Raw genomic sequence first — 15,758 nt, forward strand, 5'->3', positions numbered from 1 at the left:
TTTTTTTAAACGTGACCCGTGTCGCGAGCATACACCAATATTGTCCGCAAAGTTTTAATTTAACATGACCGACTTATTTTCTAGGTTAGAACAAGTGTCGCACAATCGCTATCCCACTGCCGTAAGAGTGCGATTGTGCCACAAAGCACGCGTAGTTGTGCGTAAGACTCCTTTAAGCACGTGGGTAGCAACAAAGGAAATTTGGATGAGATTGTAATGTATATTAAAAAAATTATCGAAATAACCCTAGGGTGAGAATTTATGATGCATTCCGAATTTAATGTTTTCCGCTGTGCTAGAATGGAGGAATGAACATTGTGTCTAGTTGCTCTGGTTATTTATGGATGTTATCTCTTTGTTGAGCTTGCTTGAATATTTAGACTATGTATTCCATACTTGTTGATTGATAGGAATATCCCCCCAAATAAGCTTGCATGAATATTTAGTCTATGTATTCCGTGGTTTAAGTGATCGATAGAAATATCTCTCTAATAAACCATGCATGAGTGAACCAAGTTAAGATTAGAACGTTAGAGCTAGAACGATTTTTTACATTGACCTAGGACAGTACATTTTAAGTATACCAGGCACCTTAGGATTCTGAGCGACGATCAGAGGTCTAGACTTGAGAGCACCCAAATATTGAATTAGCCTTGAGAAGCTAGTCTTGAGCATCCTCGAAACATGAGTTGAGATCTAAACCACCTAGATTCCTTAAGAACCTAGTAAACCTCGACGAGAAGGATTACTAAGAAAGCCTAACAGGCTTAATAGTAATGTGAACGGTGTCACGAAAACCTCCAAGACTACTCAAGTATTTCTATTGCGTGCAAAAACGAGTTAAAGGTGACCTCGTGATTCTGTAAACAAGTATTAAGGAGGAACTTAAGACTACACGAGTGGTTAATTCGTTTATTGTGTAGAAATAGGTCAAGACTAACGTTTCGATCTCGTAAACCGGTCTTGGGAATAGACTTGGGATTACACTGGTAGTTGACTCATAATGGTTGCCTCATGAGTATGGAGTAACATAATTTACATTTTACCGTACTTTTATTTGTTTTCTTATTTTCTTTTTCTTTAATCTTATCGTCACAATTCGAGTTTAATTAAGGAATAATCTAATGTTCTAAATATAATATAATTCAATTAATTTTAAACAATAAGACATTTATTACACGTCTTTACTTTGATTTCCAATTCTTAAACACAAAAACAAAGTTCAGAGGTTCAATTCCAGCCCAGAAGTCTTGTATTGGACAAGAAAGGTGAGGCACACCTTCAAAAGGCAATATTAAATGTACCAAATTAAGTCTTATGATGTTTTATTAAATACACCCAAGTTTTTTTCAATTTATCTTTTATACATTAAACTTCTAATATTTTATTAAAAATTTTAGAGGCTTTTTCAGATTAAACTTTTAATATTTTATTCAAAATTTTAGAGGCGGACCATCAAGATGGTGAAGAAGAAAAGAGTGCTAAGAAAAATTTCAATAACTCAAAAAAAAAAAAAAAAAAAAATTTAAAAAATAAATTAGAAAAGTGATCCAATTCAACTCTAGTCATTATGTGTCTAGCTTATTATGGAATCTATACTAACTAAATAATGGAGTTAATTGACAAAAATTAAAACAAAGAAAAAAATGGAAAGAGAAATAACGATGTGTGAGAAAAAGAAACTCTCGATGTAAAGAGAAGTAACTATTAGAAACTTTCTTATTCAACCTCGAGGAGTCCGATTCTAGCTAGATTTTCTTTACGAAATCTTCATTGAACCTTGTGGAGAAGCACTCTGGGTTCTTGAATCGTCCAAGATAATCAAGAATCGTGGAAGACATGTGGTAGGTTTTCTAACTTTTTAGGCGGTATTTTAAAAGATCCATAAGATTATTTGGTTGTTTTGGTCTGAGTTTTTTGATATGTTGATCTAGAACCGATGCTACGCAAGTTTTATGAAGAAACTTTGAAAAGATTCAAGCTGAAAGTTGGAGTATCGATGGAGCCTCATGTTGCTGTAAGAACATGTAACCGTCCAATTTTAGTTGTGAATATATTTGTATGTGGTTGATTTAAAATTATAAGAAAAATGTATTTTTATAGACGGAGTAAAGCTCTACGATTTTGGTGAAGGAACATCTGAGTTTTTATTGATGGTGTTAATATAACACATGCTGAAGCAATTTGAATCTTAGGCCCTTTTGGACATCAATTATAGTAAATAACTAGCATGTTCATAAGTATTAAAACTTAATGAGTTTGAATACTAACCTTTTATAGTTCAAAGTCCTTTTTCCTCACGAACCGGTTTCGAACCACCACTAGTGTCTTCTCCACTATCCTCCGATCTTAGAACGGGATTGTGGAATCCGGTGAGTGACTAAACTTGGGAGAGATTTTGTATATATGAAAAGAGTGTTTGTGAGAGGTTTTTTTCAAAGTTTTTCACCAAGGAAGATCTTCCATGTACCCTGATCACTCTATTTATAGAGTTATGTTTGCATGTTCATGCAAATTTGAGATCACCAAATTTTGACACTTAAAATTCCACTCAAATGTTTGGGATTACGCGGCAAGCATGCAAGTTTGAGTTCACCAAATTTTGACACTCAAAATTCCACTAAAATTTGTGGGGTTTATTTGGCAAGCATGCAAGTTTGGTTAAACCAAATTTTGACACCTCAAAATTCCACTAACATTGATTTTTCCATTAAATGAAGTAACATTTTGACTTTCTTCATTTTAATTCAACAATTAATTTGAATAATTAATTTCAAATTAAAGTAATATTAAATTATTAATTAAACTATTTAATTAATATTTAATATTAATTCAAATGCCAATCCCAATCAATTCCAACACATATTTGATTAAGATATTTAAATCTTATTTAAATATCTTAGATTATCTCTTTTTGTTTAATTCGTAAATAAAACAAAAATGCAGTTAAATATATCGTATATATGTAGCATATATTCCCTAATTTGAATTCAAACACTTTAAACTCACTCGTCACACTGTTCTATGGTTTATTCCGATATAAGCTAGCAGATGGACCTAATGGACCTATAGATCATGGGCTCCAACATTCCAAGATTAACCGGTTAAACTCATTAACTTTGTTAACCAACATTCGTTAACAACTAGGACACTCCACTATAGCCTAGTAGTTGCACTCCCCTCACTATAGATATATTTTTGTCCATTTGTATAACCATGATTAGTAAGTTGATCCTTCACAGGTTGTTCGTAACTAGAGCTGGGTCAATTTACCGTTTTACCCATGAAGTTACTTTTTGTTCCTTATGTCCCACTGATCCTCTTATGAATAATTGGTTTGTGGTCCAACCAGTAAACCGAATTCCTCTCAGACCAATGAGAGGGTGGGGCCCCTTGTTCAAGACCTGGAGTGAGTTCTCATAAAACCCAACATTTATGAGAAGTTATGACTATAACAATTTGATTTTGAAAAAAAAACAGCATTTAATATAGCTCGAAATCACGCGATTTCAGGCTAGGCATTTATTTCATATTCAAAACTATTCCCTAAACCCTTTAAATTTCTTTATGTTCAAACCTCCCAACCGGTATTTTGAAAGTGTTGTACTAACCTCCAAAAGGCAAACCCTTGTGGAGGCATGAAAGAATGTCATCGGAATCATTAGTATTCTCACTGGGAAAAAGAGAAGGGAATCGCAAGGATTTTCGATCTGTATTCGGGTGAAGAAGATAAGTTGATGAGCCAGTTATTCGGATTTGGATTCATGTTTCAAACCCACGGCTCCATCCTCAGCCCCCAAGTTCCAAGCTCAATCTGTAGCCCACTCCAATCTACCTAGAAATTACGGCCCAAACACAAAACCATTTGTTTGTTGGGTTTTATGTCCTAAAACTCATAGTTTGTAAATAAAAACATATTCTGTTTTCAATAAAGTTATTATTGATGTTTATTCAGCAAAGATTGTTATTGAATAAAGTGAATTTTACGATCATTAATCTAAATCCAATAAACTAAGAACACTCTGGCTATAGTATGATTACTTGAACTATATGTAGAGACATAAGAGTGGATCAAGTTCAAGTATATAGTTAAAATGATGTATAGTATAGGGATAAAGCTGAGTACCTTATTCTGAGGATACTATGGATGCGGTCCACTTTTATATATGAGATAAACAATGTGATCACTAAATTGTACATGTGGAGACATGTGAGTGGGGGCATCGTATGCGATGAGTATTGCATAAGATCGGACAATGAAGAAAATCACTCTCACTTTATGATGCCGTTTACTGTTGAGACTGATTTTTTCACTCAATGACGAAGGTAACTCAGCCTTAATCTTGAGCTAACTATGAACTTCTGTTTATTAAGAATTATCCTTAGATTTGCATGGGTAAGAGTTGCTTGAATTCGCCGACTCAATAAGCCTCCCATTTCAAGGGTAAGACTGGGTGAATATCTGGGGACATAGGGTGCAAGATAGAATTCATTTCTACCCGCTTTGAGGGATAGTAGAGAGGTTGTTCCCTTAAGTACTGAGTCTAGGTCTTTAGGGATTCGGTTTGGTGGTTGAACCACAAACCAATTGTTCATTAGAGGATCAGTGGGACTTAACGAACAAGAAGTAACTTTAGGGGTAAAAACGGTAAATTGACCCAACTCTGGTTACGAACAACCTGTGAAGGATCGACTTACTAATCATGGAGGAGCGAGGGGACACTAATGTCTACTATTTGAGGAGCTTAGAGGAATACTGGAAAAGGAGTTCAATCAGTCTAACAAATAAGAGGATTAGGAAAGGAAGTTCGAAGTCTAAAGGGGATAAGGCTGAAGGTCATCTTCATCAGCTATGAACCTGGGAGCAAGACATAAAGGCTTTATGATCCTACCGGGGAACGAGCTCACGTGTCACGCAATATTGTCTTTGATGAGAACACCTTATGGTAGTGGAACGACGTGGTCGTGGCAGACCAAAACCCAGAACAATTCACAGTGGAGTACTTCGTCACCGAGCCGGGAGAAGGAGCACAACACCAGGCACTCTCACCGCTGCTAACAATTGCACTAGGCACGTCTACACAAACACCGAGCACAACTCTTGATGCGCCCCTTGAACTAGTGGAGTTCGCAACACCACGTACTATGGATTTAACGCTAGATGTCGATCACGATGATGGTTTAACGGCCAGGTAGCGGATTATTGAAGACCTACTAGGAGAAGGTGAACCACTGGGACTGGCGGCACGCGAGCTCGAAGAAAAGGTGTCGAATTGCATGCCATCAGCGCAGATGAACTGAACTCTTTCGCCGAAGTAGAGAACAACCCATGCTGGCTGAAGGCAGTGCAGGAAGTGATGACGTCCATCACTGACAATAAGATGTGTTGTTTAGAGGATATGCCGTAAGGACACCGAGCCATGGTATTCAAGCTAAAGCATAACGAAGAGGGAGAAGTTTTGAAGCACAAAGGTCGGTCTGGTGGTGAACGACTACGTCCAGAAGCAAGGGGTGGACTTCGAAGAGGTGTTCGCCGGTAGAAAGGTTGAAATCTGTTCGCCTGTTGCTGGCGATCGAGGGACATCACTCCTGGGAGGTCCACCACATGGACGTGAAGTCAGCTTCCCTCAACGAAGAGCTGAAGGAGACCGTCTACGTCCGACAACCACCTTGCTTCATCGATAACGACAACTCCGGCAAGGTACTGCACCTGCACAAGGCGCTCTATGGGTTTCGACCAGCACTACGAGCCTGGAACAAGAAGCTTGACAGTACCCTGTTATCGCTCAAGTTCAAGCATTGTGCCTCTAAGCATGGGATGTAGACGCGCGACCAAGGCGAGCAGTGGCTGATCGTGGAAGTGTACGTCGATGATCTCATAATCACTAGAGGCAACATGAAAGTTCTTGGAAGATTAAACAGGGAAATGTGAAAGCCTTCAAAATGAGCAACCTCGGCGCACTCAACTACTACCTTGGCATCAAAGTGCAGCAGAGTACTCGCCAATGGAGGCCTCACTCAAATTGACGAGAACCTTTCCCTGGTAGGGGCATTTAAAAATTGAGGCATGCATTATAATTGTGCTTGGTGCTTCTCCCTCGTACAAATTTTCAATCAACATCGATTTGTGATGGTCTTTGTATGAGAACTAACTAAACAAGATTTGTGATGGTCTTTGTACGAGAACTAACTAAACAATCATATTTTGACACTTTTAAAGTCTAGTGGTGAGTTCACTATTCATATCTACCACAGAACGAGTTCTATTTCTTAGCGTTGAAAAGTTCGACACAAGTCCATAAACGGAGGTAGTAGATATTAACCACTTTGCCACGAGTTTTGCCTAACAATAAACATGGATGGATGTCAAAAGTGGGATTTGAACCCACGCCCTCTTACGAGGACAAGAACTTGAGTCTGGCGCCTTAGACCACTCGGCCATCCTGACTACTAATTGTGCATTCATGGATTGGTTTGGGAGGGGAATTTATCATTCCGTATATGGGTGTGTAAACGTCTCCCAAGTAGACGCGTTTTAAAACTGTGAGGCTGACTACAGTATGTAACGGATTAAAATAGATAATATCTACTGGCTGTTGGAGAGAGGAACGAAACAATCCTAATAAGGGTGCGAAAACCTCTCCCTAATAGGCGCGTTTTAAAACTGTGAGGCCCATGGCAATACCTACTGGGCAAGAATGAACAATGTCTGGTAGCAGTGGGCTTGGACTTTTAAAAATGAAATCAGAGCTAGTCACTAGGCGATGTGTCAGTGAGGACACTTGGCACTCAGAAGGGGTCGATAGTGAGATCCCACATCGACTAGAGAGGTAAAGAAACATTTCTTGCAAGGGTCTGAAAACCTATCCATAGTAGATTCGGTTTAAAACCGTGAGAGATACCGAGACGTAACGAACGAAAGCAGACAATATCAACTAACGGTGGTCTTGGATTGTAATAAAATATTGGCTGGAATAGCTCAGTTTGCACCAGGTTGGAGGTTCAAGCCCTCCTTCTAGCGATGTGTGAATGAAGCGTGCATTATAATTGTGTTTGGTACTTCTCCCTGGTACAAATTTTCAATCAACATCGATTTGGGATGGTCTCATATACGAGAACTGACAAAACAATCATGTTTTGACGCTTTTAATGTTCACAATTGATATCCACCACGGAACGAGTTCCATTTCTTAGTGTTGAAAAGTTAGACACGAGCCCATAACGGTGGTAGTAGATATTATCCACTTTGCCACGAGTTTTGCCTAACCAATAAACATCGATGGATGTCAGAAGTGGGATTTGAACCCACGCCCTCTTACGAGGACCAGAACTTGGCTGACACGTTTTAAAACTGTTAATATCTACTGGCTGTTGGAGAGAGAAACGAAACAATCCTAATAACGAAACAATCCTAATAAGGGTTCGAAAACCTCTCCCTAATAGGCGCGTTTTAAAACTGTGAGGTCCATGGCAATACCTACTGGGCAAGGATGAACAATGTATGCTGGCAGTGGGCTTGGACTTTTACAAATGAACACAGAGCTAGTCATTAGGCGATGTGCCAGTGAGGACGCTTGGCACTCAGAAAGGGTCGATAGTGAGACCCCACATCGATTAGAGAGGTGAAGAAATATTTCTTACAAGTGTCTGAAAACCTATCCATAGTAGATACAGTTTAAAACCGTGAGGGAGATACCGAGACGTAAAGAACGAAATCAGACAATATCAACAAATGGTGGTCTTGGATTGTAGCAAATGATTGGTTGGAATAGCTCAGTTGGTTAGAGCGTGTGGCTGTTAACCACAAGGGCCGGAGGTTCAAGCCCTTCTCTTAGCGATGTGTGAATGAAGCATGCCTTATAATTGTGTTTGGTGCTTCTCCTCCCTAGTTGAAATTTTCAATCAACATCGATTTGTGATGGTCTCGTGAAGAGTTCGAAGTACTACAAAACACAATGATGAGTTTGTTCAATGGACTGGCTGATGAATTCAGAACAACAGTCGACGACCTCCAAGAAAGGATGGCCGCCATGAGCACTCGAATTGAAGTTACCATGAAAGCCGTGGAAGGCGTCACGGCTGGACAAACTAGTGCAGGATCCAACAAACTAAGGTTCCTAGACCCTAGAGCCTTCAAAGGGAATCGGGACGCCAAAGAGTTGGAGAACTTCATCTTTGACGTCGAACAGTACTTCAAAGCCACAACCGCTTGTACCGACGACAAGAAGGTGACTGTAGCCGCGATGTATCTCATAGACGATGCCAAACTGTGGTGGCGTACGAAGGTGCAAGACATCGAGGATGGATTGTGCACCATTGACTCATGGGAAGACCTCAAGAGAGAGTTGAGGGAACAATTCCTCCCCGAAAACGCAGGGCATATAGGAATGGAGAAAATAGTAGCCCTGAAACACACTGGAAACATACGAGACTACGTCAGACAGTTCTCAACCCTGATGCTAGATATCAGGGGAACAGCAGAGAAGGACAAGGTGTTCTTCTTTATAAATGGTCTACAGCCATGAGCCAAAACAAAGATACATGAGAACAGGGTCCAAACCCTAGCTGCCGCAATGGCCTGCGCCGAAAGACTCGTGGACTGTGGGAACGAAGCAGGATCCCAAAGAAGAGCGACACCAGCCCCAAACAATGGGGGCAAACCATACAGACAACCAGGCCATCGAAATGGAAGCCCCAACAGACCGAGTGGATGGACGGATAGACCTCCTCAAAACAATCAAGCGGGGACATCTCGAGGGCCTTACCATCAAAAGAACCACCCGACGACGCCTTTGCAATGCATACTGTGTAAAGGCCCCCACAAGGTATCCTACTGTTCTCATCGGGCCTCTCTCACTACTCTCCAAGTGTCCATTCAAGAGAGCAATGAGGCAAGGGTCGAGACTTTGCTAGACAAGAAGGAAGATCACGACAACCCCCGAATGGGTGCAGTCAAATTCTTGTCAGCCCTCCAACGGAAAGTCGAACCGAAGGAGATAATAGAGAAAGGGCTCATGTTCGTAGATGCCACAATAAACTCTCAACCGAGCAAGAGCACTCTGATAGACTCTGGAGCAACCCACAACTTCATTACCGATCAGAAGCCAGAAGATTGGGACTCACCATAGGAAAAGACCCGGGGAAAATGAAAGTTGTCAACTCCGAGGCCTTGCCTATTGTGGGAGTTTCTAAAGGAGTCCCCTTCAAAATAGGGGATTGGACTGGAGAGCTAGACCTTGTCGTGGTTCGCATGGACGACTTCGACGTGGTACTTGGGATGGAGTTCCTCCTAGAACACAAGGTCATCCCAATGCCATTGGCAAAATGCTTGGTGATCACCGACCGTAACCCCACAGTAATACCTGCAAGCATCAAGCAACCAGGTAATCTTTGAATGATCTCGGCAATACAGCTGAAAAGGGGACTCGCACGAGAGGAACCTACATTCATGGCCATACCACTGATAGAAGAAGCAACCACCGAAGAGACTGTCCTAGAGGAAATCAAGGAAGTACTAGAAAGCTATACCGACATAATGCCAGAGAGTCTACAACAAACACTACCACCTCGTCGAGGCATTGACCACAAAATCGAACTCCTCCCCGGGGTTAAGCAGCCAGCGAAGAACGCATACCGGATGGCTTCGCCCGAGCTAGCCGAATTGAGGAAACAACTGGGCGAGTTGCTGAAGGCGGGATTCATTCGCCCGACAAAGGCACCTTATGAAGCCCCCGTACTGTTCTAGAAGAAGAAGAATGGGACGTTACGTCTGTGCATAGACTATAGAGCCTTAAACAAGGTGACGGTACGCAACAAATATCCTCTGCCGATAATATCCGACTTGTTCGACCAACTTCACGGGGCCAAGTACTTCACGAAGTTGGACTTACGATCAGGATATTATCAAGTACGTATTGCCGAAGGGGACGAACCCAAGACGACGTGCGTAACAAGATATGGGGCCTTTGAATTCCTAGTAATGCCCTTTGACTTGACAAACGCCCCAGCTACGTTCTGCACGTTGATGAACCAGGTTTTCTACGAATACCTGGATCAGTTCGTCATAGTATACCTCGACGACATTGTTGTTTACAGCACAACCTTCGAGGAACACAAAGTGCACTTAAAGCTAGTGTTTGACAAGCTCCGGCAGAACCAGCTGTATGTGAAGAAGGAGAAATGTGCATTCGCACAAACATGCATCAACTTCCTTGGACATGTCGTCAGATGTGGACAAATTAGTATGGATAGCGACAAGATAAAAGCTATCCAAGAATGGAAGGTTCCTACTTCCGTATCTGAGTTGCGGTCCTTCTTAGGACTAGCCAACTACTATAGGCGGTTCGTCGAAGGGTTTTCACGACGAGCCGCCCCATTGACAGAGCTGTTGAAGAAAGACCACCCTTGGTCGTGGTCAAATGATTGTCAAATGGCCTTTGAAAATCTGAAAACAACCATGACGAGGGGTCCTGTCCTCGGGTTGGTAGACGTCACAAAGCCATTTGAAGTAGAAACCGATGCTTCCGACTTTGCTCTAGGTGGGGTCCTTATTCAAGAAGGCCACCCCATCGCTTATGAAAGTCGAAAGCTCAACGATGCCGAACGAAGATACACTGTCTCCAAGAAAGAAATGCTGGCTGTAGTCCATTGCCTTTGAGTCTGGAGACAGTATCTCTTAGGATCACAATTCGTAGTGAAGACGGATAACAGCGCCACTTGCCACTTCTTTGATCAACCAAAATTAACAGCAAAACAAGCCCGGTGGCAGGAGTCGTTGGCCGAATTCGACTTCAAGTTCGAACACAAAGCAGGAAAGAGTAATCAAGCAGCCGACACGCTGAGTCGGAAGGGCGAACATGTGGCCCTGTGCATGTTAGCCCATATTCATTCAAGTAAGATCGATGGATCGATGCGCGACATCATCAAGGAACATTTACACAAAGACCCATCGGCCAAAGCTGTTGTCGAACTAGCTAAGGCTGGAAAGACACGACAGTTTTGGGTTGAGGGGGACCTCCTGATAACCAAAGGAAACAGATTGTACGTCCCAAGAACGGGGGAACTGAGGAAGAAGCTCATTCAGAAATGTCATGATACCTTATGGGCCGGACACCCTGGGTGGCAAAGAACATACGCCCTAATAAAGAAGGGGTACTTTTGGCCAAATATGCGAGACGACATCATGCAATACACCAAGACGTGCCTCATCTGCCAACAGGATAAGGTCGAGAAAGCCAAAGTCTTTGGACTCTTGGAACCTCTACCTGTGCCAACAAGACCCTGGGAAAGTGTATCTCTGGACTTCATAACACACCGCCCAAAAGTCGGGGAATATGACGCCATCTTGGTTATTGTAGACCGATTCTCAAAATATGCGACATTCATCCCCACTCCCAAATTATGCTCGGCGGAACTCACAGCCCAACTATTTTTCAAACACGTTGTAAAGCTATCGGGCATTCCATCGAGCATCATCAGTGATAGGGATGGCAGATTCATTGGGACATTCTGGACTGATTTATTCGCTTTCTTGGGAACAACCTTAAACATCTCCTCGAGTTATCACCCTCAAACCGATGGATAGATAGAACGGTTCAATTGCTTGCTCGAAGAATACTTACCTCACTTCGTCGATGCTCGCCAAAAGAACTGGATACAATTGTTAGATGTCGCCCAATTTTGCTTCAATTGTCAAACAAGCTCGTCTACAGGGAAGAGTCCCTTCAAAATTGTAAGTGGACGACAACCGGCCTTACCCTATATTATTGATTATCCTTATGCAGGAAAAAACCCTCAAGCTCACAACTTTACTTGAGAATGGAAGCAGACGACAGATATAGCCCGGGCATATTTAGAGAAGGCTTCCAAGCATATGAAGAAATGGGCGGACAAGAAGCGTCGCCCCCTTCAATTCCGTGCAGGAGATCAAGTCCTTATCAAGCTGAGACCAGAACAGATCAGATTTCGTAGCCGAAAGGACCAAAGACTAGTTCGTAAATATGAAGGCCCGGTTGAAGTCCTTAAAAAGATCGGGGCTACCTCCTACCGAGTTGCACTACCCACATGGATGAAAATCCACCCCGTCATTCATGTGAGCAACTTGAAGCCCTATCACCCTGATCCAGATGACGACCAACGAAATGCAACCACAAGACTGAACATCGATCTGCAGCAAAAAGAAACAAAGGAAGTGGAAGAGATCCTAGTCGACAGGGTTAGGAAGATAGGAAGACCTGTACGGACGATTCGTGAATTCCTTATCAAATGGAAGAATCTCCCTACAGAGGAAACAAGCTGGGAACGCGCCGAAGATCTGAACTCCGCCGCCACCCACATCGCAAGGTATGAAAGTAAACGGTTGACAGGGACGTCAACCAATTAGGTGGGGGAGGATGTCACGGTCATGCCTGTCCAGGGCATGTTGCCCATGGGCGCATGCCCATGACAAGCCAAGCCCTTGTCATGTCTTTGCATTCTAGTGTTTTTCCTTTTGTAATTCTAGAGCGTATGACACCTCAAAAATATCATGTCTAGGCTTGCTAAAACTAAAATGGCCTAGAATGTACTATAGGGGGATATGACTAGTCGTCACCTTCTCCCTACCCAAGGTTATATATGCTAAGCCGTTGTTATCTTTCTCTTGCTTGCTTATATAACGTCTCTTTCTAAAATCTCTCTTTCTAAAATCTCTCTCTCTCCTCGTTTTCTAAAACCTTCTTTTAAAACCGAGGCTAGTGGCTCGACCGTACGTCGCTTGGCCGTAGGCGACGCAAGAACAAATTGGCTTAACTCACTTGCCGCTGGAGGGTGAGTGCCGCACAATCGCTAGTCCGCTGCCTTCGAAAGTGCGATTGTGTCACTTGGCACTCAAAAGGGGTCGATAGTGAGATCCCACATCGACTAGAGAGGTAAAGAAACATTTCTTGCAAGGGTCTGAAAACCTATCCATAGTAGATTCAGTTTAAAACCGTGAGAGATACCGAGGCGTAACGAACGAAAGCAGACAATATCAACTAACGATGGTCTTGGATTGTAACAAAATATTGGCTGGAATAGCTCAGTTTGCACCAGGTTGGAGGTTCAAGCCCTCCTTCTAGCGATGTGTGAATGAAGCGTGCCTTATAATTGTGTTTGGTACTTCTCCCTGGTACAAATTTTCAATCAACATCGATTTGGGATGGTCTCATATACGAGAACTGACAAAACAATCATGTTTTGACGCTTTTAATGTTCACAATCGAAAACCTCTCCCTAATAGGCGCGTTTTAAAACTGTGAGGCTCATTGATATACCTACTGGGCAAGAATGAACGATGTCTGCTGGCAGTGGGTTTGGAATTTTACAAATGAAATAAGAGCTACCCACTAGGCGATGTGCCAGCGAGGACGCTTGGCACTCAGAAGGGATCGATAGTGAGATCCCACATCGATTAAAGAGGTGAAGAAAAATTTCTTGCAAGGGTCTGAAAACCTATCCACAGTAGATTCAGTTTAAAACCGTTAGGGAGATACCGAGACGTAACGAACGAAAGCAGACAATATCAACTAATGGTGGTCTTGGATTGTAGCAAATGATTGGCTGGAATAGCTCAGTTGGTTAGAGCAACCACAAGGTGGGAGGTTCTCAAGCCCTCCTAGCGATGTGTGAATGAAGCAAGCCTTATAATTGTGTTTGGTTCTTCTCTTCCCTGGTAGAAATTTTCAATCAACATCGATTTGTGATGGTCTCGTGTACGAGAACTAACTAAACAATCATGTTTTGAAACTTTTAAAAAGCAGTGCTGAGTTCACAATTGATATCCACCATGAAACCAGTTCCATTTACTAGCGTTGAAAATTTCTACACAATTCAATTCCATAACGGTTGTTAGTAGATACTATCCACTTTGGAATCAATTTTGCCTACCAATAAACATGAACTCAGAGCTAGTCACTAGGCGATGTGCCAGTGAGGACTCTTGGCACTCACAAGGGGTCGATAGTGAGATCCCACATCGATTAGAGAAGTGAAGTAACATTTCTTGCAAGGGTCTGATAACCTATCCATACTAGATTCAGTTTAAAACTGTGAGGGAGATACCGAGACGTAACGAAGGAAAGAAGACAATATCACATGATAGCAGACGTAACGAAGGAAAGAAGACAATATCACATGATAGCTTAGTTGGTTAGAGCGTGTGGCTGTTAACCACAAGGTTAAAGGTTCAGGTTCAGGTGCTTCTTCCTCCCTGGTAGAAATTTTCAATCAACACCGATTTGTGAAGGTCTCGTGTACGAGAACTAACTAAACAATCATGTTTTGACACATTTAAAAAGCAGTGCTGAGTTCACAATTGATATCCACCACGGAACTGTTAGTAGATATTATCCACTTTGGCACGAGTTTTGCCTAACAATAAACATGGATGGATGTCAGAAGTGGGATTTGAACCCACGCCCTCTTACAAGGACCAGAACTTAAGTCTGGCGCCTTAAACTACTCGGCCATCCTGACTACTAATTGTGCATTCCTGGATTGGTTTGGGAGGGGAATTTATCATTCCGTATATGGGTGTGTAAACGTCAACCAAGTAGACGCGTTTAAAAACTGTGAGGCTGACGACGATACGTAACGGATTAAAATAGATACGACGATACGTAACGGATTAAAATAGATAATATCTATTGGCTGTTGGAGAGAGGAACGAAACAATCCTAATAAGGATGCGAAAACCTCTCCCTAATAGGCGCGTTTTAAAACTGTGAGGCTCATTGATATACCTACTGGGCAAGGATGAACAATGTCTGCTGGCAGTGGGCTTGGACTTTTAGAAATGAAATCAGAGATAGTCACTAGGCGATGTGCAAGTGAGGACGCTTGGCACTCAGAAGGGATCGATAGTGAGACCCCACATCGATTAGAGAGGTGAAGAAACATTTCTTGCAAGGGTCTGAAAACTTATCAATAGTAGATTCGGTTTAAAACCATGAGGGAGATACCGAGACGTAACGAACGAAAGCAGACAATATCAACTAACGGTTGTCTTGGATTTTAGTGAATGATTGGCTGGAATAGCTCAGTTCGTTAGAGCGTGTGGCTGTTAACCACAAGGTTGGAGGTTCAAGCCCTCCTTTTAGCGATGTGTGAATGAAGCATGCCTTATAATTGTGTTTGGTTCTTCTCTTCCCTGGTAGAAATTTTCAATCAACATCGATTTGTGATGGTCTCGTGTATGAGAACTAACTAAACTATCATGTTTTGACACTTTTAAAAAGCAGTGCTGAGTTCACAATTGATATCCACACCACAGAACGAGTTCCATTTCTTAGCGTTGAAAATTTCGACACAATCCCATAACGGTTGTTAGTAGATATTATCCACTTAGGCACGAGTTTTGCCTAACAATAAACATGGATGGATGTCAGAAGTGGGATTTGAACCCACGCCCTCTTACGAGGACCAGAACTTGAGTCTGGCGCCTTAGACCACTCGGCCATCCTGACCACTAATTGTGCATTCTTGGATTGGTTTGGGAGGGGAATTTATCATTCCGTATATGGGTGTGTAAACGTCTCCCGAGTAGACGCGTTTAAAAACTGTGAGAATGACGACGATAGGTAACGGATTAAAATAGATAATATCTACTGGATGTTGGAGAGAGGAACGAAACAATCCTAATAAGGGTAAGAAAACCTCTCCCTAATAGGCGCGTTTTAAAACTGTGAGGCTCATGGCAATACCTACTGGGCAAGGATGAACAATGTATGCTGGCAGTGGGC

General features: G+C 42.2%; 4 non-coding genes across 4 annotated transcripts; 1 reads left to right on the forward strand and 3 right to left on the reverse strand.

Moving 5' to 3' along the window:
* Positions 1 to 6,364: 6,364 nt before the first annotated feature.
* Positions 6,365 to 6,448, reverse strand: TRNAL-CAA. Its single transcript has one exon. It is a non-coding gene; the product is annotated as a tRNA-Leu (tRNA).
* A 7,961-nt stretch (positions 6,449 to 14,409) lies between these two features.
* TRNAL-UAA lies at positions 14,410 to 14,493 on the reverse strand. The gene has a single exon. It is a non-coding gene; the product is annotated as a tRNA-Leu (tRNA).
* Positions 14,494 to 15,044: 551 nt separating this feature from the next.
* Positions 15,045 to 15,118, forward strand: TRNAN-GUU. Its single transcript has one exon. It is a non-coding gene; the product is annotated as a tRNA-Asn (tRNA).
* Positions 15,119 to 15,398: 280 nt separating this feature from the next.
* On the reverse strand, positions 15,399 to 15,482 carry TRNAL-CAA. Its single transcript has one exon. It is a non-coding gene; the product is annotated as a tRNA-Leu (tRNA).
* Between the last annotated feature and the right edge of the window lie 276 nt (positions 15,483 to 15,758).

This window comes from Cucurbita moschata, unplaced genomic scaffold (genome assembly GCF_002738365.1).
Source record: "Cucurbita moschata cultivar Rifu unplaced genomic scaffold, Cmos_1.0 Cmo_Scf00010, whole genome shotgun sequence".
In the NCBI taxonomy this organism is placed as follows: Eukaryota; Viridiplantae; Streptophyta; class Magnoliopsida; order Cucurbitales; family Cucurbitaceae; genus Cucurbita; species Cucurbita moschata.